A 21,819-nucleotide genomic window follows, 5' to 3' on the forward strand; every position below is an offset into this window, starting at 1 on the left:
TGGAAATGAGTTTTTTGTTATTAAGTTAATTTTTATGGTAAGAAATTAGTTTATAATTTTGGACAAATCATCTGATCTCTTTTCATAATAATCTAGCGTTAACACAAATTACCACTATAAAATCTGAAGCAGTAAACTTTGTGAAAGCCAAATTTTGTATCAGTCTGAAATCTTTTGGCCATTAATGTACAGTCCTAGATATTTTTAGAAAAACTGTAAAAGGAAAAAATGAGGAAAGGAAAAACTTCTAAAGAAAAGCATTGCTGACTTCTAAAATCAGGATATCTAGCAGGAGTACTCCAGAAAATTTCCCTGCATTTATTTGGACTAAAACAAATGTTCTCTGATAGTCTTATCATATGGCTAAAATTATTTCCTTTGTTTTGACTAATATCCTTCCCAAACCAGTGTCCCATTAGCGTACAATGAAACTGATGTTCCAAGCCATTTTTCTAGGCTTAAGTTCCTAAGGGTCAGTGGCTACTGCATTGAAGCTGTAGAAAGTAAAAAAGATCAAAGCTTGAGAGTCAGAAACCAGCAAAGTCAACCCCTTTTGTGGTCTTGCATACATTACTGTGCCACATTTTACCAACAGGGAACTCTATTAGTAATTTATAATGAACTCCTGGCATGTAAGACTAAAAAAGTGCATGTAATGAGTTTTAGTATGAAATAGATCTTTCCCTTTTACATTATATGCATTTTCTTTCTGATCAGTTTTACCTTTACAAATAAGAAAACAAAAGCAAAGTTCCATAGAGAAAAGAAATCTTTCTGTTATCCAGTCATCAGGAAAATGTTGAGTATCTAGATTTGACAAAACACCTACTTCAAGTAAGAGACTTGTGGCTCTGTGGCGCAATGGATAGCGCATTGGGACTTCTAGGGAACTGATGTGATTCAAAGTTTGTGGGTTCGAGTCCCACCAGAGTCATATTTTAAAGTTTGTGTGACATTCATACTTTGTCTCAGTTGTTGGAAATATGAAAAAGGAAAAAAAATGTATCAGATCTGCACTTCATATTAACATTTAGAGAAAATTAGAAGCCGTATTTAGGTTTGAACTTGTCAAAGAACGTAGAAGGAGCAGATACTAAAGGCTCATTGACACAAACAATAGCATATAGGGCACAATAAATTATTGCATATTGTTTGTCTAGTGATTGGTGTTCTGTTTCCTGTTTTCAGTAGTCCCAAGTTGTTTTTTTAATTTGAACCTTTTTAAAAGTCATTTTTGTATGTGTTTACAAGATATGCAAAACGTGGACATTCTTTGGCTAAAAAGTGTCGAAATAAGTTTAAAGATGAGAACAGAGTGATATCAGCTGCCTTGTCCTCATAAACACTTTCTGCTTCGCTAACGAGATCACTGAAATCATGTAAGCAGGTAATTTTTGGAGAGCCGAAATTCAGTGGAAATGAGTTTTTTGTTATTAAGTTAATTTTTATGGTAAGAAATTAGTTTATAATTTTGGACAAATCATCTGATCTCTTTTCATAATAATCTAGCGTTAACACAAATTACCACTATAAAATCTGAAGCAGTAAACTTTGTGAAAGCCAAATTTTGTATCAGTCTGAAATCTTTTGGCCATTAATGTACAGTCCTAGATATTTTTAGAAAAACTGTAAAAGGAAAAAATGAGGAAAGGAAAAACTTCTAAAGAAAAGCATTGCTGACTTCTAAAATCAGGATATCTAGCAGGAGTACTCCAGAAAATTTCCCTGCATTTATTTGGACTAAAACAAATGTTCTCTGATAGTCTTATCATATGGCTAAAATTATTTCCTTTGTTTTGACTAATATCCTTCCCAAACCAGTGTCCCATTAGCGTACAATGAAACTGATGTTCCAAGCCATTTTTCTAGGCTTAAGTTCCTAAGGGTCAGTGGCTACTGCATTGAAGCTGTAGAAAGTAAAAAAGATCAAAGCTTGAGAGTCAGAAACCAGCAAAATCAACCCCTTTTGTGGTCTTGCATACATTACTGTGCCACATTTTACCAACAGGGAACTCTGTTAGTAATTTATAATGAACTCCTGGCATGTAAGACTAAAAAAGTGCATGTAATGAGTTTTAGTATGAAATAGATCTTTCCCTTTTACATTATATGCATTTTCTTTCTGATCAGTTTTACCTTTACAAATAAGAAAACAAAAGCAAAGTTCCATAGAGAAAAGAAATCTTTCTGTTATCCAGTCATCAGGAAAATGTTGAGTATCTAGATTTGACAAAACACCTACTTCAAGTAAGAGACTTGTGGCTCTGTGGCGCAATGTATAGCGCATTGGACTTCTTGGGAACTGATGTGATTCAAAGTTTGTGGGTTCGAGTCCCACCAGAGTCATATTTTAAAGTTTGTGTGACATTCATACTTTGTCTCAGTTGTTGGAAATATGAAAAAGGAAAAAAAATGTATCAGATCTGCGCTTCATATTAACATTTAGAGAAAATTAGAAGCCGTATTTAGGTTTGAACTTGTCAAAGAACGTAGAAGGAGCAGATACTAAAGGCTCATTGACACAAACAATAGCATATAGGGCACAATAAATTATTGCATATTGTTTGTCTAGTGATTGGTGTTCTGTTTCCTGTTTTCAGTAGTCCCAAGTTGTTTTTTTAATTTGAACCTTTTTAAAAGTCATTTTTGTATGTGTTTACAAGATATGCAAAACGTGGACATTCTTTGGCTAAAAAGTGTCGAAATAAGTTTAAAGATGAGAACAGAGTGATATCAGCTGCCTTGTCCTCATAAACACTTTCTGCTTCGCTAACGAGATCACTGAAATCATGTAAGCAGGTAATTTTTGGAGAGCCGAAATTCAGTGGAAATGAGTTTTTTGTTATTAAGTTAATTTTTATGGTAAGAAATTAGTTTATAATTTTGGACAAATCATCTGATCTCTTTTCATAATAATCTAGCGTTAACACAAATTACCACTATAAAATCTGAAGCAGTAAACTTTGTGAAAGCCAAATTTTGTATCAGTCTGAAATCTTTTGGCCATTAATGTACAGTCCTAGATATTTTTAGAAAAACTGTAAAAGGAAAAAATGAGGAAAGGAAAAACTTCTAAAGAAAAGCATTGCTGACTTCTAAAATCAGGATATCTAGCAGGAGTACTCCAGAAAATTTCCCTGCATTTATTTGGACTAAAACAAATGTTCTCTGATAGTGTTATCATATGGCTAAAATTATTTCCTTTGTTTTGACTAATATCCTTCCCAAACCAGTGTCCCATTAGCGTACAATGAAACTGATGTTCCAAGCCATTTTTCTAGGCTTAAGTGCCTAAGGGTCAGGGGCTACTGCATTGAAGCTGTAGAAAGTAAAAAAGATCAAAGCTTGAGAGTCAGAAACCAGCAAAATCAACCCCTTTTGTGGTCTTGCATACATTACTGTGCCACATTTTACCAACAGGGAACTCTGTTAGTAATTTATAATGAACTCCTGGCATGTAAGACTAAAAAAGTGCATGTAATGAGTTTTAGTATGAAATAGATCTTTCCCTTTTACATTATATGCATTTTCTTTCTGATCAGTTTTACCTTTACAAATAAGAAAACAAAAGCAAAGTTCCATAGAGAAAAGAAATCTTTCTGTTATCCAGTCATCAGGAAAATGTTGAGTATCTAGATTTGACAAAACACCTACTGCAAGTAAGAGACTTGTGGCTCTGTGGCGCAATGGATGTGAACTGATGTGATTCAAAGGTTGTGGGTTCGAGTCCCACCAGAGTCATATTTTAAAGTTTGTGTGACATTCATACTTTGTCTCACTTGTTGGAAATATGAAAAAGGAAAAAAAATGTATCAGATCTGCGCTTAATATTAACATTTAGAGAAAATTAGAAGCCGTATTTAGGTTTGAACTTGTCAAAGAACGTAGAAGGAGCAGATACTAAAGGCTCATTGACACAAACAATAGCATATAGGGCACAATAAATTATTGCATATTGTTTGTCTAGTGATTGGTGTTCTGTTTCCTGTTTTCAGTAGTCCCAAGTTCTTTTTTTAATTTGAACCTTTTTAAAAGTCATTTTTGTATGTGTTTACAAGATATGCAAAACGTGGACATTCTTTGGCTAAAAAGTGTCGAAATAAGTTTAAAGATGAGAACAGAGTGATATCAGCTGCCTTGTCCTCATAAACACTTTCTGCTTCGCTAACGAGATCACTGAAATCATGTAAGCAGGTAATTTTTGGAGAGCCGAAATTCAGTGGAAATGAGTTTTTTGTTATTAAGTTAATTTTTATGGTAAGAAATTAGTTTATAATTTTGGACAAATCATCTGATCTCTTTTCATAATAATCTAGCGTTAACACAAATTACCACTATAAAATCTGAAGCAGTAAACTTTGTGAAAGCCAAATTTTGTATCAGTCTGAAATCTTTTGGCCATTAATGTACAGTCCTAGATATTTTTAGAAAAACTGTAAAAGGAAAAAATGAGGAAAGGAAAAACTTCTAAAGAAAAGCATTGCTGACTTCTAAAATCAGGATATCTAGCAGGAGTACTCCAGAAAATTTCCCTGCATTTATTTGGACTAAAACAAATGTTCTCTGATAGTCTTATCATATGGCTAAAATTATTTCCTTTGTTTTGACTAATATCCTTCCCAAACCAGTGTCCCATTAGCGTACAATGAAACTGATGTTCCAAGCCATTTTTCTAGGCTTAAGTTCCTAAGGGTCAGTGGCTACTGCATTGAAGCTGTAGAAAGTAAAAAAGATCAAAGCTTGAGAGTCAGAAACCAGCAAAGTCAACCCCTTTTGTGGTCTTGCATACATTACTGTGCCACATTTTACCAACAGGGAACTCTATTAGTAATTTATAATGAACTCCTGGCATGTAAGACTAAAAAAGTGCATGTAATGAGTTTTAGTATGAAATAGATCTTTCCCTTTTACATTATATGCATTTTCTTTCTGATCAGTTTTACCTTTACAAATAAGAAAACAAAAGCAAAGTTCCATAGAGAAAAGAAATCTTTCTGTTATCCAGTCATCAGGAAAATGTTGAGTATCTAGATTTGACAAAACACCTACTTCAAGTAAGAGACTTGTGGCTCTGTGGCGCAATGGATAGCGCATTGGGACTTCTAGGGAACTGATGTGATTCAAAGTTTGTGGGTTCGAGTCCCACCAGAGTCATATTTTAAAGTTTGTGTGACATTCATACTTTGTCTCAGTTGTTGGAAATATGAAAAAGGAAAAAAAATGTATCAGATCTGCACTTCATATTAACATTTAGAGAAAATTAGAAGCCGTATTTAGGTTTGAACTTGTCAAAGAACGTAGAAGGAGCAGATACTAAAGGCTCATTGACACAAACAATAGCATATAGGGCACAATAAATTATTGCATATTGTTTGTCTAGTGATTGGTGTTCTGTTTCCTGTTTTCAGTAGTCCCAAGTTCTTTTTTTAATTTGAACCTTTTTAAAAGTCATTTTTGTATGTGTTTACAAGATATGCAAAACGTGGACATTCTTTGGCTAAAAAGTGTCGAAATAAGTTTAAAGATGAGAACAGAGTGATATCAGCTGCCTTGTCCTCATAAACACTTTCTGCTTCGCTAACGAGATCACTGAAATCATGTAAGCAAGTAATTTTTGGAGAGCCGAAATTCAGTGGAAATGAGTTTTTTGTTATTAAGTTAATTTTTATGGTAAGAAATTAGTTTATAATTTTGGACAAATCATCTGAACTCTTTTCATAATAATCTAGCGTTAACACAAATTACCACTATAAAATCTGAAGCAGTAAACTTTGTGAAAGCCAAATTTTGTATCAGTCTGAAATCTTTTGGCCATTAATGTACAGTCCTAGATATTTTTAGAAAAACTGTAAAAGGAAAAAATGAGGAAAGGAAAAACTTCTAAAGAAAAGCATTGCTGACTTCTAAAATCAGGATATCTAGCAGGAGTACTCCAGAAAATTTCCCTGCATTTATTTGGACTAAAACAAATGTTCTCTGATAGTCTTATCATATGGCTAAAATTATTTCCTTTGTTTTGACTAATATCCTTCCCAAACCAGTGTCCCATTAGCGTACAATGAAACTGATGTTCCAAGCCATTTTTCTAGGCTTAAGTGCCTAAGGGTCAGTGGCTACTGCATTGAAGCTGTAGAAAGTAAAAAAGATCAAAGCTTGAGAGTCAGAAACCAGCAAAATCAACCCCTTTTGTGGTCTTGCATACATTACTGTGCCACATTTTACCAACAGGGAACTCTGTTAGTAATTTATAATGAACTCCTGGCATGTAAGACTAAAAAAGTGCATGTAATGAGTTTTAGTATGAAATAGATCTTTCCCTTTTACATTATATGCATTTTCTTTCTGATCAGTTTTACCTTTACAAATAAGAAAACAAAAGCAAAGTTCCATAGAGAAAAGAAATCTTTCTGTTATCCAGTCATCAGGAAAATGTTGAGTATCTAGATTTGACAAAACACCTACTGCAAGTAAGAGACTTGTGGCTCTGTGGCGCAATGGATAGCGCATTGGACTTCTAGGGAACTGATGTGATTCAAAGGTTGTGGGTTCGAGTCCCACCAGAGTCATATTTTAAAGTTTGTGTGACATTCATACTTTGTCTCACTTGTTGGAAATATGAAAAAGGAAAAAAAATGTATCAGATCTGCGCTTAATATTAACATTTAGAGAAAATTAGAAGCCGTATTTAGGTTTGAACTTGTCAAAGAACGTAGAAGGAGCAGATACTAAAGGCTCATTGACACAAACAATAGCATATAGGGCACAATAAATTATTGCATATTGTTTGTCTAGTGATTGGTGTTCTGTTTCCTGTTTTCAGTAGTCCCAAGTTCTTTTTTTAATTTGAACCTTTTTAAAAGTCATTTTTGTATGTGTTTACAAGATATGCAAAACGTGGACATTCTTTGGCTAAAAAGTGTCGAAATAAGTTTAAAGATGAGAACAGAGTGATATCAGCTGCCTTGTCCTCATAAACACTTTCTGCTTCGCTAACGAGATCACTGAAATCATGTAAGCAGGTAATTTTTGGAGAGCCGAAATTCAGTGGAAATGAGTTTTTTGTTATTAAGTTAATTTTTATGGTAAGAAATTAGTTTATAATTTTGGACAAATCATCTGATCTCTTTTCATAATAATCTAGCGTTAACACAAATTACCACTATAAAATCTGAAGCAGTAAACTTTGTGAAAGCCAAATTTTGTATCAGTCTGAAATCTTTTGGCCATTAATGTACAGTCCTAGATATTTTTAGAAAAACTGTAAAAGGAAAAAATGAGGAAAGGAAAAACTTCAAAAGAAAAGCATTGCTGACTTCTAAAATCAGGATATCTAGCAGGAGTACTCCAGAAAATTTCCCTGCATTTATTTGGACTAAAACAAATGTTCTCTGATAGTCTTATCATATGGCTAAAATTATTTCCTTTGTTTTGACTAATATCCTTCCCAAACCAGTGTCCCATTAGCGTACAATGAAACTGATGTTCCAAGCCATTTTTCTAGGCTTAAGTTCCTAAGGGTCAGTGGCTACTGCATTGAAGCTGTAGAAAGTAAAAAAGATCAAAGCTTGAGAGTCAGAAACCAGCAAAGTCAACCCCTTTTGTGGTCTTGCATACATTACTGTGCCACATTTTACCAACAGGGAACTCTATTAGTAATTTATAATGAACTCCTGGCATGTAAGACTAAAAAAGTGCATGTAATGAGTTTTAGTATGAAATAGATCTTTCCCTTTTACATTATATGCATTTTCTTTCTGATCAGTTTTACCTTTACAAATAAGAAAACAAAAGCAAAGTTCCATAGAGAAAAGAAATCTTTCTGTTATCCAGTCATCAGGAAAATGTTGAGTATCTAGATTTGACAAAACACCTACTTCAAGTAAGAGAATTGTGGCTCTGTGGCGCAATGGATAGCGCATTGGGACTTCTAGGGAACTGATGTGATTCAAAGTTTGTGGGTTCGAGTCCCACCAGAGTCATATTTTAAAGTTTGTGTGACATTCATACTTTGTCTCAGTTGTTGGAAATATGAAAAAGGAAAAAAAATGTATCAGATCTGCACTTCATATTAACATTTAGAGAAAATTAGAAGCCGTATTTAGGTTTGAACTTGTCAAAGAACGTAGAAGGAGCAGATACTAAAGGCTCATTGACACAAACAATAGCATATAGGGCACAATAAATTATTGCATATTGTTTGTCTAGTGATTGGTGTTCTGTTTCCTGTTTTCAGTAGTCCCAAGTTCTTTTTTTAATTTGAACCTTTTTAAAAGTCATTTTTGTATGTGTTTACAAGATATGCAAAACATGGACATTCTTTGGCTAAAAAGTGTCGAAATAAGTTTAAAGATGAGAACAGAGTGATATCAGCTGCCTTGTCCTCATAAACACTTTCTGCTTCGCTAACGAGATCACTGAAATCATGTAAGCAAGTAATTTTTGGAGAGCCGAAATTCAGTGGAAATGAGTTTTTTGTTATTAAGTTAATTTTTATGGTAAGAAATTAGTTTATAATTTTGGACAAATCATCTGAACTCTTTTCATAATAATCTAGCGTTAACACAAATTACCACTATAAAATCTGAAGCAGTAAACTTTGTGAAAGCCAAATTTTGTATCAGTCTGAAATCTTTTGGCCATTAATGTACAGTCCTAGATATTTTTAGAAAAACTGTAAAAGGAAAAAATGAGGAAAGGAAAAACTTCTAAAGAAAAGCATTGCTGACTTCTAAAATCAGGATATCTAGCAGGAGTACTCCAGAAAATTTCCCTGCATTTATTTGGACTAAAACAAATGTTCTCTGATAGTCTTATCATATGGCTAAAATTATTTCCTTTGTTTTGACTAATATCCTTCCCAAACCAGTGTCCCATTAGCGTACAATGAAACTGATGTTCCAAGCCATTTTTCTAGGCTTAAGTGCCTAAGGGTCAGTGGCTACTGCATTGAAGCTGTAGAAAGTAAAAAAGATCAAAGCTTGAGAGTCAGAAACCAGCAAAATCAACCCCTTTTGTGGTCTTGCATACATTACTGTGCCACATTTTACCAACAGGGAACTCTGTTAGTAATTTATAATGAACTCCTGGCATGTAAGACTAAAAAAGTGCATGTAATGAGTTTTAGTATGAAATAGATCTTTCCCTTTTACATTATATGCATTTTCTTTCTGATCAGTTTTACCTTTACAAATAAGAAAACAAAAGCAAAGTTCCATAGAGAAAAGAAATCTTTCTGTTATCCAGTCATCAGGAAAATGTTGAGTATCTAGATTTGACAAAACACCTACTGCAAGTAAGAGACTTGTGGCTCTGTGGCGCAATGGATAGCGCATTGGACTTCTAGGGAACTGATGTGATTCAAAGGTTGTGGGTTCGAGTCCCACCAGAGTCATATTTTAAAGTTTGTGTGACATTCATACTTTGTCTCACTTGTTGGAAATATGAAAAAGGAAAAAAAATGTATCAGATCTGCGCTTAATATTAACATTTAGAGAAAATTAGAAGCCGTATTTAGGTTTGAACTTGTCAAAGAACGTAGAAGGAGCAGATACTAAAGGCTCATTGACACAAACAATAGCATATAGGGCACAATAAATTATTGCATATTGTTTGTCTAGTGATTGGTGTTCTGTTTCCTGTTTTCAGTAGTCCCAAGTTCTTTTTTTAATTTGAACCTTTTTAAAAGTCATTTTTGTATGTGTTTACAAGATATGCAAAACGTGGACATTCTTTGGCTAAAAAGTGTCGAAATAAGTTTAAAGATGAGAACAGAGTGATATCAGCTGCCTTGTCCTCATAAACACTTTCTGCTTCGCTAACGAGATCACTGAAATCATGTAAGCAGGTAATTTTTGGAGAGCCGAAATTCAGTGGAAATGAGTTTTTTGTTATTAAGTTAATTTTTATGGTAAGAAATTAGTTTATAATTTTGGACAAATCATCTGATCTCTTTTCATAATAATCTAGCGTTAACACAAATTACCACTATAAAATCTGAAGCAGTAAACTTTGTGAAAGCCAAATTTTGTATCAGTCTGAAATCTTTTGGCCATTAATGTACAGTCCTAGATATTTTTAGAAAAACTGTAAAAGGAAAAAATGAGGAAAGGAAAAACTTCTAAAGAAAAGCATTGCTGACTTCTAAAATCAGGATATCTAGCAGGAGTACTCCAGAAAATTTCCCTGCATTTATTTGGACTAAAACAAATGTTCTCTGATAGTCTTATCATATGGCTAAAATTATTTCCTTTGTTTTGACTAATATCCTTCCCAAACCAGTGTCCCATTAGCGTACAATGAAACTGATGTTCCAAGCCATTTTTCTAGGCTTAAGTTCCTAAGGGTCAGTGGCTACTGCATTGAAGCTGTAGAAAGTAAAAAAGATCAAAGCTTGAGAGTCAGAAACCAGCAAAGTCAACCCCTTTTGTGGTCTTGCATACATTACTGTGCCACATTTTACCAACAGGGAACTCTATTAGTAATTTATAATGAACTCCTGGCATGTAAGACTAAAAAAGTGCATGTAATGAGTTTTAGTATGAAATAGATCTTTCCCTTTTACATTATATGCATTTTCTTTCTGATCAGTTTTACCTTTACAAATAAGAAAACAAAAGCAAAGTTCCATAGAGAAAAGAAATCTTTCTGTTATCCAGTCATCAGGAACATGTTGAGTATCTAGATTTGACAAAACACCTACTTCAAGTAAGAGACTTGTGGCTCTGTGGCGCAATGGATAGTGCATTGGACTTCTAGGGAACTGATGTGATTCAAAGGTTGTGGGTTCGAGTCCCACCAGAGTCATATTTTAAAGTTTGTGTGACATTCATACTTTGTCTCACTTGTTGGAAATATGAAAAAGGAAAAAAAATGTATCAGATCTGCGCTTAATATTAACATTTAGAGAAAATTAGAAGCCGTATTTAGGTTTGAACTTGTCAAAGAATGTAGAAGGAGCAGATACTAAAGGCTCATTGACACAAACAATAGCATATAGGGCACAATAAATTATTGCATATTGTTTGTCTAGTGATTGGTGTTCTGTTTCCTGTTTTCAGTAGTCCCAAGTTGTTTTTTTAATTTGAACCTTTTTAAAAGTCATTTTTGTATGTGTTTACAAGATATGCAAAACGTGGACATTCTTTGGCTAAAAAGTGTCGAAATAAGTTTAAAGATGAGAACAGAGTGATATCAGCTGCCTTGTCCTCATAAACACTTTCTGCTTCGCTAACGAGATCACTGAAATCATGTAAGCAGGTAATTTTTGGAGAGCCGAAATTCAGTGGAAATGAGTTTTTTGTTATTAAGTTAATTTTTATGGTAAGAAATTAGTTTATAATTTTGGACAAATCATCTGAACTCTTTTCATAATAATCTAGCGTTAACACAAATTACCACTATAAAATCTGAAGCAGTAAACTTTGTGAAAGCCAAATTTTGTATCAGTCTGAAATCTTTTGGCCATTAATGTACAGTCCTAGATATTTTTAGAAAAACTGTAAAAGGAAAAAATGAGGAAAGGAAAAACTTCTAAAGAAAAGCATTGCTGACTTCTAAAATCAGGATATCTAGCAGGAGTACTCCAGAAAATTTCCCTGCATTTATTTGGACTAAAACAAATGTTCTCTGATAGTCTTATCATATGGCTAAAATTATTTCCTTTGTTTTGACTAATATCCTTCCCAAACCAGTGTCCCATTAGCGTACAATGAAACTGATGTTCCAAGCCATTTTTCTAGGCTTAAGTTCCTAAGGGTCAGTGGCTACTGCATTGAAGCTGTAGAAAGTAAAAAAGATCAAAGCTCGAGAGTCAGAAACCAGCAAAGTCAACCCCTTTTGTGGTCTTGCATACATTACTGTGCCACATTTTACCAACAGGGAACTCTATTAGTAATTTATAATGAACTCCTGGCATGTAAGACTAAAAAAGTGCATGTAATGAGTTTTAGTATGAAATAGATCTTTCCCTTTTACATTATATGCATTTTCTTTCTGATCAGTTTTACCTTTACAAATAAGAAAACAAAAGCAAAGTTCCATAGAGAAAAGAAATCTTTCTGTTATCCAGTCATCAGGAAAATGTTGAGTATCTAGATTTGACAAAACACCTACTTCAAGTAAGAGACTTGTGGCTCTGTGGCGCAATGGATAGCGCATTGGGACTTCTAGGGAACTGATGTGATTCAAAGTTTGTGGGTTCGAGTCCCACCAGAGTCATATTTTAAAGTTTGTGTGACATTCATACTTTGTCTCAGTTGTTGGAAATATGAAAAAGGAAAAAAAATGTATCAGATCTGCACTTCATATTAACATTTAGAGAAAATTAGAAGCCGTATTTAGGTTTGAACTTGTCAAAGAACGTAGAAGGAGCAGATACTAAAGGCCCATTGACACAAACAATAGCATATAGGGCACAATAAATTATTGCATATTGTTTGTCTAGTGATTGGTGTTCTGTTTCCTGTTTTCAGTAGTCCCAAGTTCTTTTTTTAATTTGAACCTTTTTAAAAGTCATTTTTGTATGTGTTTACAAGATATGCAAAACGTGGACATTCTTTGGCTAAAAAGTGTCGAAATAAGTTTAAAGATGAGAACAGAGTGATATCAGCTGCCTTGTCCTCATAAACACTTTCTGCTTCGCTAACGAGATCACTGAAATCATGTAAGCAAGTAATTTTTGGAGAGCCGAAATTCAGTGGAAATGAGTTTTTTGTTATTAAGTTAATTTTTATGGTAAGAAATTAGTTTATAATTTTGGACAAATCATCTGAACTCTTTTCATAATAATCTAGCGTTAACACAAATTACCACTATAAAATCTGAAGCAGTAAACTTTGTGAAAGCCAAATTTTGTATCAGTCTGAAATCTTTTGGCCATTAATGTACAGTCCTAGATATTTTTAGAAAAACTGTAAAAGGAAAAAATGAGGAAAGGAAAAACTTCTAAAGAAAAGCATTGCTGACTTCTAAAATCAGGATATCTAGCAGGAGTACTCCAGAAAATTTCCCTGCATTTATTTGGACTAAAACAAATGTTCTCTGATAGTCTTATCATATGGCTAAAATTATTTCCTTTGTTTTGACTAATATCCTTCCCAAACCAGTGTCCCATTAGCGTACAATGAAACTGATGTTCCAAGCCATTTTTCTAGGCTTAAGTTCCTAAGGGTCAGTGGCTACTGCATTGAAGCTGTAGAAAGTAAAAAAGATCAAAGCTTGAGAGTCAGAAACCAGCAAAGTCAACCCCTTTTGTGGTCTTGCATACATTACTGTGCCACATTTTACCAACAGGGAACTCTATTAGTAATTTATAATGAACTCCTGGCATGTAAGACTAAAAAAGTGCATGTAATGAGTTTTAGTATGAAATAGATCTTTCCCTTTTACATTATATGCATTTTCTTTCTGATCAGTTTTACCTTTACAAATAAGAAATCAAAAGCAAAGTTCCATAGAGAAAAGAAATCTTTCTGTTATCCAGTCATCAGGAAAATGTTGAGTATCTAGATTTGACAAAACACCTACTTCAAGTAAGAGACTTGTGGCTCTGTGGCGCAATGGATAGCGCTTTGGGACCTCTAGGGAACTGATGTGATTCAAAGTTTGTGGGTTCGAGTCCCACCAGAGTCATATTTTAAAGTTTGTGTGACATTCATACTTTGTCTCAGTTGTTGGAAATATGAAAAAGGAAAAAAAATGTATCAGATCTGCACTTCATATTAACATTTAGAGAAAATTAGAAGCCGTATTTAGGTTTGAACTTGTCAAAGAACGTAGAAGGAGCAGATACTAAAGGCTCATTGACACAAACAATAGCATATAGGGCACAATAAATTATTGCATATTGTTTGTCTAGTGATTGGTGTTCTGTTTCCTGTTTTCAGTAGTCCCAAGTTCTTTTTTTAATTTGAACCTTTTTAAAAGTCATTTTTGTATGTGTTTACAAGATATGCAAAACGTGGACATTCTTTGGCTAAAAAGTGTCGAAATAAGTTTAAAGATGAGAACAGAGTGATATCAGCTGCCTTGTCCTCATAAACACTTTCTGCTTCGCTAACGAGATCACTGAAATCATGTAAGCAAGTAATTTTTGGAGAGCCGAAATTCAGTGGAAATGAGTTTTTTGTTATTAAGTTAATTTTTATGGTAAGAAATTAGTTTATAATTTTGGACAAATCATCTGAACTCTTTTCATAATAATCTAGCGTTAACACAAATTACCACTATAAAATCTGAAGCAGTAAACTTTGTGAAAGCCAAATTTTGTATCAGTCTGAAATCTTTTGGCCATTAATGTACAGTCCTAGATATTTTTAGAAAAACTGTAAAAGGAAAAAATGAGGAAAGGAAAAACTTCTAAAGAAAAGCATTGCTGACTTCTAAAATCAGGATATCTAGCAGGAGTACTCCAGAAAATTTCCCTGCATTTATTTGGACTAAAACAAATGTTCTCTGATAGTCTTATCATATGGCTAAAATTATTTCCTTTGTTTTGACTAATATCCTTCCCAAACCAGTGTCCCATTAGCGTACAATGAAACTGATGTTCCAAGCCATTTTTCTAGGCTTAAGTTCCTAAGGGTCAGTGGCTACTGCATTGAAGCTGTAGAAAGTAAAAAAGATCAAAGCTTGAGAGTCAGAAACCAGCAAAGTCAACCCCTTTTGTGGTCTTGCATACATTACTGTGCCACATTTTACCAACAGGGAACTCTATTAGTAATTTATAATGAACTCCTGGCATGTAAGACTAAAAAAGTGCATGTAATGAGTTTTAGTATGAAATAGATCTTTCCCTTTTACATTATATGCATTTTCTTTCTGATCAGTTTTACCTTTACAAATAAGAAAACAAAAGCAAAGTTCCATAGAGAAAAGAAATCTTTCTGTTATCCAGTCATCAGGAAAATGTTGAGTATCTAGATTTGACAAAACACCTACTTCAAGTAAGAGACTTGTGGCTCTGTTGCGCAATGGATAGCGCATTGGGACTTCTAGGGAACTGATGTGATTCAAAGTTTGTGGGTTCGAGTCCCACCAGAGTCATATTTTAAAGTTTGTGTGACATTCATACTTTGTCTCAGTTGTTGGAAATATGAAAAAGGAAAAAAAATGTATCAGATCTGCACTTCATATTAACATTTAGAGAAAATTAGAAGCCGTATTTAGGTTTGAACTTGTCAAAGAACGTAGAAGGAGCAGATACTAAAGGCTCATTGACACAAACAATAGCATATAGGGCACAATAAATTATTGCATATTGTTTGTCTAGTGATTGGTGTTCTGTTTCCTGTTTTCAGTAGTCCCAAGTTCTTTTTTTAATTTGAACCTTTTTAAAAGTCATTTTTGTATGTGTTTACAAGATATGCAAAACGTGGACATTCTTTGGCTAAAAAGTGTCGAAATAAGTTTAAAGATGAGAACAGAGTGATATCAGCTGCCTTGTCCTCATAAACACTTTCTGCTTCGCTAACGAGATCACTGAAATCATGTAAGCAAGTAATTTTTGGAGAGCCGAAATTCAGTGGAAATGAGTTTTTTGTTATTAAGTTAATTTTTATGGTAAGAAATTAGTTTATAATTTTGGACAAATCATCTGAACTCTTTTCATAATAATCTAGCGTTAACACAAATTACCACTATAAAATCTGAAGCAGTAAACTTTGTGAAAGCCAAATTTTGTATCAGTCTGAAATCTTTTGGCCATTAATGTACAGTCCTAGATATTTTTAGAAAAACTGTAAAAGGAAAAAATGAGGAAAGGAAAAACTTCTAAAGAAAAGCATTGCTGACTTCTAAAATCAGGATATCTAGCAGGAGTACTCCAGAAAATTTCCCTGCATTTATTTGGACTAAAACAAATGTTCTCTGATAGTCTTATCATATGGCTAAAATTATTTCCTTTGTTTTGACTAATATCCTTCCCAAACCAGTGTCCCATTAGCGTACAATGAAACTGATGTTCCAAGCCATTTTTCTAGGCTTAAGTTCCTAAGGGTCAGTGGCTACTGCATTGAAGCTGTAGAAAGTAAAAAAGATCAAAGCTTGAGAGTCAGAAACCAGCAAAGTCAACCCCTTTTGTGGTCTTGCATACATTACTGTGCCACATTTTACCAACAGGGAACTCTATTAGTAATTTATAATGAACTCCTGGCATGTAAGACTAAAAAAGTGCATGTAATGAGTTTTAGTATGAAATAGATCTTTCCCTTTTACATTATATGCATTTTCTTTCTGATCAGTTTTACCTTTACAAATAAGAAATCAAAAGCAAAGTTCCATAGAGAAAAGAAATCTTTCTGTTATCCAGTCATCAGGAAAATGTTGAGTATCTAGATTTGACAAAACACCTACTTCAAGTAAGAGACTTGTGGCTCTGTGGCGCAATGGATAGCGCTTTGGGACCTCTAGGGAACTGATGTGATTCAAAGTTTGTGGGTTCGAGTCCCACCAGAGTCATATTTTAAAGTTTGTGTGACATTCATACTTTGTCTCAGTTGTTGGAAATATGAAAAAGGAAAAAAAATGTATCAGATCTGCACTTCATATTAACATTTAGAGAAAATTAGAAGCCGTATTTAGGTTTGAACTTGTCAAAGAACGTAGAAGGAGCAGATACTAAAGGCTCATTGACACAAACAATAGCATATAGGGCACAATAAATTATTGCATATTGTTTGTCTAGTGATTGGTGTTCTGTTTCCTGTTTTCAGTAGTCCCAAGTTCTTTTTTTAATTTGAACCTTTTTAAAAGTCATTTTTGTATGTGTTTACAAGATATGCAAAACGTGGACATTCTTTGGCTAAAAAGTGTCGAAATAAGTTTAAAGATGAGAACAGAGTGATATCAGCTGCCTTGTCCTCATAAACACTTTCTGCTTCGCTAACGAGATCACTGAAATCATGTAAGCAAGTAATTTTTGGAGAGCCGAAATTCAGTGGAAATGAGTTTTTTGTTATTAAGTTAATTTTTATGGTAAGAAATTAGTTTATAATTTTGGACAAATCATCTGAACTCTTTTCATAATAATCTAGCGTTAACACAAATTACCACTATAAAATCTGAAGCAGTAAACTTTGTGAAAGCCAAATTTTGTATCAGTCTGAAATCTTTTGGCCATTAATGTACAGTCCTAGATATTTTTAGAAAAACTGTAAAAGGAAAAAATGAGGAAAGGAAAAACTTCTAAAGAAAAGCATTGCTGACTTCTAAAATCAGGATATCTAGCAGGAGTACTCCAGAAAATTTCCCTGCATTTATTTGGACTAAAACAAATGTTCTCTGATAGTCTTATCATATGGCTAAAATTATTTCCTTTGTTTTGACTAATATCCTTCCCAAACCAGTGTCCCATTAGCGTACAATGAAACTGATGTTCCAAGCCATTTTTCTAGGCTTAAGTTCCTAAGGGTCAGTGGCTACTGCATTGAAGCTGTAGAAAGTAAAAAAGATCAAAGCTTGAGAGTCAGAAACCAGCAAAGTCAACCCCTTTTGTGGTCTTGCATACATTACTGTGCCACATTTTACCAACAGGGAACTCTATTAGTAATTTATAATGAACTCCTGGCATGTAAGACTAAAAAAGTGCATGTAATGAGTTTTAGTATGAAATAGATCTTTCCCTTTTACATTATATGCATTTTCTTTCTGATCAGTTTTACCTTTACAAATAAGAAAACAAAAGCAAAGTTCCATAGAGAAAAGAAATCTTTCTGTTATCCAGTCATCAGGAAAATGTTGAGTATCTAGATTTGACAAAACACCTACTTCAAGTAAGAGACTTGTGGCTCTGTTGCGCAATGGATAGCGCATTGGGACTTCTAGGGAACTGATGTGATTCAAAGTTTGTGGGTTCGAGTCCCACCAGAGTCATATTTTAAAGTTTGTGTGACATTCATACTTTGTCTCAGTTGTTGGAAATATGAAAAAGGAAAAAAAATGTATCAGATCTGCACTTCATATTAACATTTAGAGAAAATTAGAAGCCGTATTTAGGTTTGAACTTGTCAAAGAACGTAGAAGGAGCAGATACTAAAGGCTCATTGACACAAACAATAGCATATAGGGCACAATAAATTATTGCATATTGTTTGTCTAGTGATTGGTGTTCTGTTTCCTGTTTTCAGTAGTCCCAAGTTCTTTTTTTAATTTGAACCTTTTTAAAAGTCATTTTTGTATGTGTTTACAAGATATGCAAAACGTGGACATTCTTTGGCTAAAAAGTGTCGAAATAAGTTTAAAGATGAGAACAGAGTGATATCAGCTGCCTTGTCCTCATAAACACTTTCTGCTTCGCTAACGAGATCACTGAAATCATGTAAGCAAGTAATTTTTGGAGAGCCGAAATTCAGTGGAAATGAGTTTTTTGTTATTAAGTTAATTTTTATGGTAAGAAATTAGTTTATAATTTTGGACAAATCATCTGAACTCTTTTCATAATAATCTAGCGTTAACACAAATTACCACTATAAAATCTGAAGCAGTAAACTTTGTGAAAGCCAAATTTTGTATCAGTCTGAAATCTTTTGGCCATTAATGTACAGTCCTAGATATTTTTAGAAAAACTGTAAAAGGAAAAAATGAGGAAAGGAAAAACTTCTAAAGAAAAGCATTGCTGACTTCTAAAATCAGGATATCTAGCAGGAGTACTCCAGAAAATTTCCCTGCATTTATTTGGACTAAAACAAATGTTCTCTGATAGCCTTATCATATGGCTAAAATTATTTCCTTTGTTTTGACTAATATCCTTCCCAAACCAGTGTCCCATTAGCGTACAATGAAACTGATGTTCCAAGCCATTTTTCTAGGCTTAAGTTCCTAAGGGTCAGTGGCTACTGTATTGAAGCTGTAGAAAGTAAAAAAGATCAAACCTTGAGAGTCAGAAACCAGCAAAATCAACCCCTTTTGTGGTCTTGCATACATTACTGTGCCACATTTTACCAACAGGGAACTCTGTTAGTAATTTATAATGAACTCCTGGCATGTAAGACTAAAAAAGTGCATGTAATGAGTTTTAGTATGAAATAGATCTTTCCCTTTTACATTATATGCATTTTCTTTCTGATCAGTTTTACCTTTACAAATAAGAAAACAAAAGCAAAGTTCCATAGAGAAAAGAAATCTTTCTGTTATCCAGTCATCAGGAAAATGTTGAGTATCTAGATTTGACAAAACACCTACTTAAAGTAAGAGACTTGTGGCTCTGTGGCGCAATGGATAGCGCATTGGGACTTCTAGGGAACTGATGTGATTCAAAGTTTGTGGGTTCGAGTCCCACCAGAGTCATATTTTAAAGTTTGTGTGACATTCATACTTTGTCTCAGTTGTTGGAAATATGAAAAAGGAAAAAAAATGTATCAGATCTGCACTTCATATTAACATTTAGAGAAAATTAGAAGCCGTATTTAGGTTTGAACTTGTCAAAGAACGTAGAAGGAGCAGATACTAAAGGCTCATTGACACAAACAATAGCATATAGGGCACAATAAATTATTGCATATTGTTTGTCTAGTGATTGGTGTTCTGTTTCCTGTTTTCAGTAGTCCCAAGTTCTTTTTTTAACCCCTTCACCCCCGGAGCTTTTTCCGTTTTTCCATTTTCGTTTTTCGCTACCCTCCTTCCCAGAGCCATAACTTTTTTATTTTTCCGTCAATTTGGCCATGTGAGGGCTTATTTTTTGCGGGACGAGTTGTACTTTTGAACGACATCATTGGTTTTAGCATGTCGTGTACTAGAAAACGGGAAAAAAATTCCAAGTGCAGTGAAATTGCAAAAAAAGTGCAATCCCACACTTGTTTTTTGCTTGCCTATTTTGCTAGGTTCACTAAATGCTAAAACTGACCTGCCATTATGATTCTCCAGGTCACTACGAGTTTATAGACACCTAACATGACTAGGTTATTTTTCACCTAAGTGGTGAAAAAAAATTCCAAACTTTGCAAAAAACAAAACAAAACAAAATTGCGCCATTTTCCGATACTCGTAGCGTCTCCATTTTTCGTGATCTGGGGTCAGGTGAGGGCTTATTTTTTGCGTGCCGAGCTGGCGTTTTTAATGATAGCATTTTGGTGTAGATACGTTCTTTTGATCGCCCGTTATTGCATTTTAATGCAATGTCGTGGCGACCAAAAAAACGTAAATCTGGCGTTTCGAATTTTTTTCTCATTACGCCATTTAGCGATCAGGTTAATGCTTTTTTTTAATTGATAGATCGGGCGATTCTGAACGCGGCGATACCAAATATGTGTAGGTTGGGGTTTTTTTTTATTGATTTATTTTGATTGGGGCGAAAGGGGGGTGATTTAAACTTTTATATTTTTTTTATTTTTTTCACATTTTTAAAAACTTTTTTTTTTTACTTTTGCCATGCTTCTATAGCCTCCATGGGAGGCTAGAAGCAGGCACAGCCCGATCGGCTCTGCTATGCAGCAGTGATCATAAGATCGCTGCTACACAGCAGATTTGCAGGTGTGCTGTGAGCGCCGACCACAGGGGGGCGCTCACAGCCACCGGCAATCAGTAACCATAGAGGTCTCAAGGACCTCTATGGTTACCTTCCTGACACATCGCCGACCCCCGATCATGTGACGGGGGTCGGCGATGCGCTCATATCCGGCCGCACGGCCGGATGCGGTAGTTAAATGCCGCTGTCTGAGTTTGACAGCGGCATTTAACTAGTTAATAGCGGCGGGTGATCGCGATTTCACCCGCCGCTATTGCGCGCACATGTCAGCTGTAAAAAACAGCTGACATGTCGCGACTTTGATGTGCGCTCACCGCCGGAGCGCACATCAAAGCGGGGGTCCCGACATGTGACGTACTATACCGTCACATGTCGGGAAGGGGTTAATTTGAACCTTTTTAAAAGTCATTTTTGTATGTGTTTACAAGATATGCAAAACGTGGACATTCTTTGGCTAAAAAGTGGCGAAATAAGTTTAAAGATGAGAACAGAGTGATATCAGCTGCCTTGTCCTCATAAACACTTTCTGCTTCGCTAACGAGATCACTGAAATCATGTAAGCAAGTAATTTTTGGAGAGCCGAAATTCAGTGGAAATGAGTTTTTTGTTATTAAGTTAATTTTTATGGTAAGAAATTAGTTTATAATTTTGGACAAATCATCTGAACTCTTTTCATAAAAATCTAGCGTTAACACAAATTACCACTATAAAATCTGAAGCAGTAAACTTTGTGAAAGCCAAATTTTGTATCAGTCTGAAATCTTTTGGCCATTAATGTACAGTCCTAGATATTTTTAGAAAAACTGTAAAAGGAAAAAATGAGGAAAGGAAAAACTTCTAAAGAAAAGCATTGCTGACTTCTAAAATCAGGATATCTAGCAGGAGTACTCCAGAAAATTTCCCTGCATTTATTTGGACTAAAACAAATGTTCTCTGATAGTCTTATCATATGGCTAAAATTATTTCCTTTGTTTTGACTAATATCCTTCCCAAACCAGTGTCCCATTAGCGTACAATGAAACTGATGTTCCAAGCCATTTTTCTAGGCTTAAGTTCCTAAGGGTCAGTGGCTACTGCATTGAAGCTGTAGAAAGTAAAAAAGATCAGAGCTTGAGAGTCAGAAACCAGCAAAGTCAACCCCTTTTGTGGTCTTGCATACATTACTGTGCCACATTTTACCAACAGGGAACTCTATTAGTAATTTATAATGAACTCCTGGCATGTAAGACTAAAAAAGTGCATGTAATGAGTTTTAGTATGAAATAGATCTTTCCCTTTTACATTATATGCATTTTCTTTCTGATCAGTTTTACCTTTACAAATAAGAAAACAAAAGCAAAGTTCCATAGAGAAAAGAAATC

At 34.3% G+C, this 21,819-nt stretch overlaps 8 non-coding genes across 8 annotated transcripts; all 8 read left to right on the plus strand.

The window, feature by feature from the left end:
- The first annotated feature begins 847 nt into the window (after positions 1–847).
- On the plus strand, positions 848–934 carry TRNAR-UCU (transfer RNA arginine (anticodon UCU)). Its single transcript is given in 2 exon segments — positions 848–885; positions 899–934. It is a non-coding gene; the product is annotated as a tRNA-Arg (tRNA).
- A 4,133-nt stretch (positions 935–5,067) lies between these two features.
- Positions 5,068–5,154, plus strand: TRNAR-UCU (transfer RNA arginine (anticodon UCU)). Its single transcript is given in 2 exon segments — positions 5,068–5,105; positions 5,119–5,154. It is a non-coding gene; the product is annotated as a tRNA-Arg (tRNA).
- Positions 5,155–6,480: 1,326 nt separating this feature from the next.
- TRNAR-UCU (transfer RNA arginine (anticodon UCU)) lies at positions 6,481–6,566 on the plus strand. The gene is given in 2 exon segments: positions 6,481–6,517; positions 6,531–6,566. It is a non-coding gene; the product is annotated as a tRNA-Arg (tRNA).
- Positions 6,567–7,892: 1,326 nt separating this feature from the next.
- TRNAR-UCU (transfer RNA arginine (anticodon UCU)) lies at positions 7,893–7,979 on the plus strand. Its single transcript is given in 2 exon segments — positions 7,893–7,930; positions 7,944–7,979. It is a non-coding gene; the product is annotated as a tRNA-Arg (tRNA).
- A 1,326-nt stretch (positions 7,980–9,305) lies between these two features.
- Positions 9,306–9,391, plus strand: TRNAR-UCU (transfer RNA arginine (anticodon UCU)). The gene is given in 2 exon segments: positions 9,306–9,342; positions 9,356–9,391. It is a non-coding gene; the product is annotated as a tRNA-Arg (tRNA).
- A 1,326-nt stretch (positions 9,392–10,717) lies between these two features.
- On the plus strand, positions 10,718–10,803 carry TRNAR-UCU (transfer RNA arginine (anticodon UCU)). Its single transcript is given in 2 exon segments — positions 10,718–10,754; positions 10,768–10,803. It is a non-coding gene; the product is annotated as a tRNA-Arg (tRNA).
- Positions 10,804–12,129: 1,326 nt separating this feature from the next.
- TRNAR-UCU (transfer RNA arginine (anticodon UCU)) lies at positions 12,130–12,216 on the plus strand. Its single transcript is given in 2 exon segments — positions 12,130–12,167; positions 12,181–12,216. It is a non-coding gene; the product is annotated as a tRNA-Arg (tRNA).
- Positions 12,217–19,194: 6,978 nt separating this feature from the next.
- Positions 19,195–19,281, plus strand: TRNAR-UCU (transfer RNA arginine (anticodon UCU)). Its single transcript is given in 2 exon segments — positions 19,195–19,232; positions 19,246–19,281. It is a non-coding gene; the product is annotated as a tRNA-Arg (tRNA).
- The last annotated feature ends 2,538 nt before the right edge of the window (positions 19,282–21,819 follow it).

The sequence above is a fragment of the Ranitomeya variabilis genome, chromosome 1, assembly GCF_051348905.1.
Source record: "Ranitomeya variabilis isolate aRanVar5 chromosome 1, aRanVar5.hap1, whole genome shotgun sequence".
Taxonomy (NCBI): Eukaryota; Metazoa; Chordata; class Amphibia; order Anura; family Dendrobatidae; genus Ranitomeya; species Ranitomeya variabilis.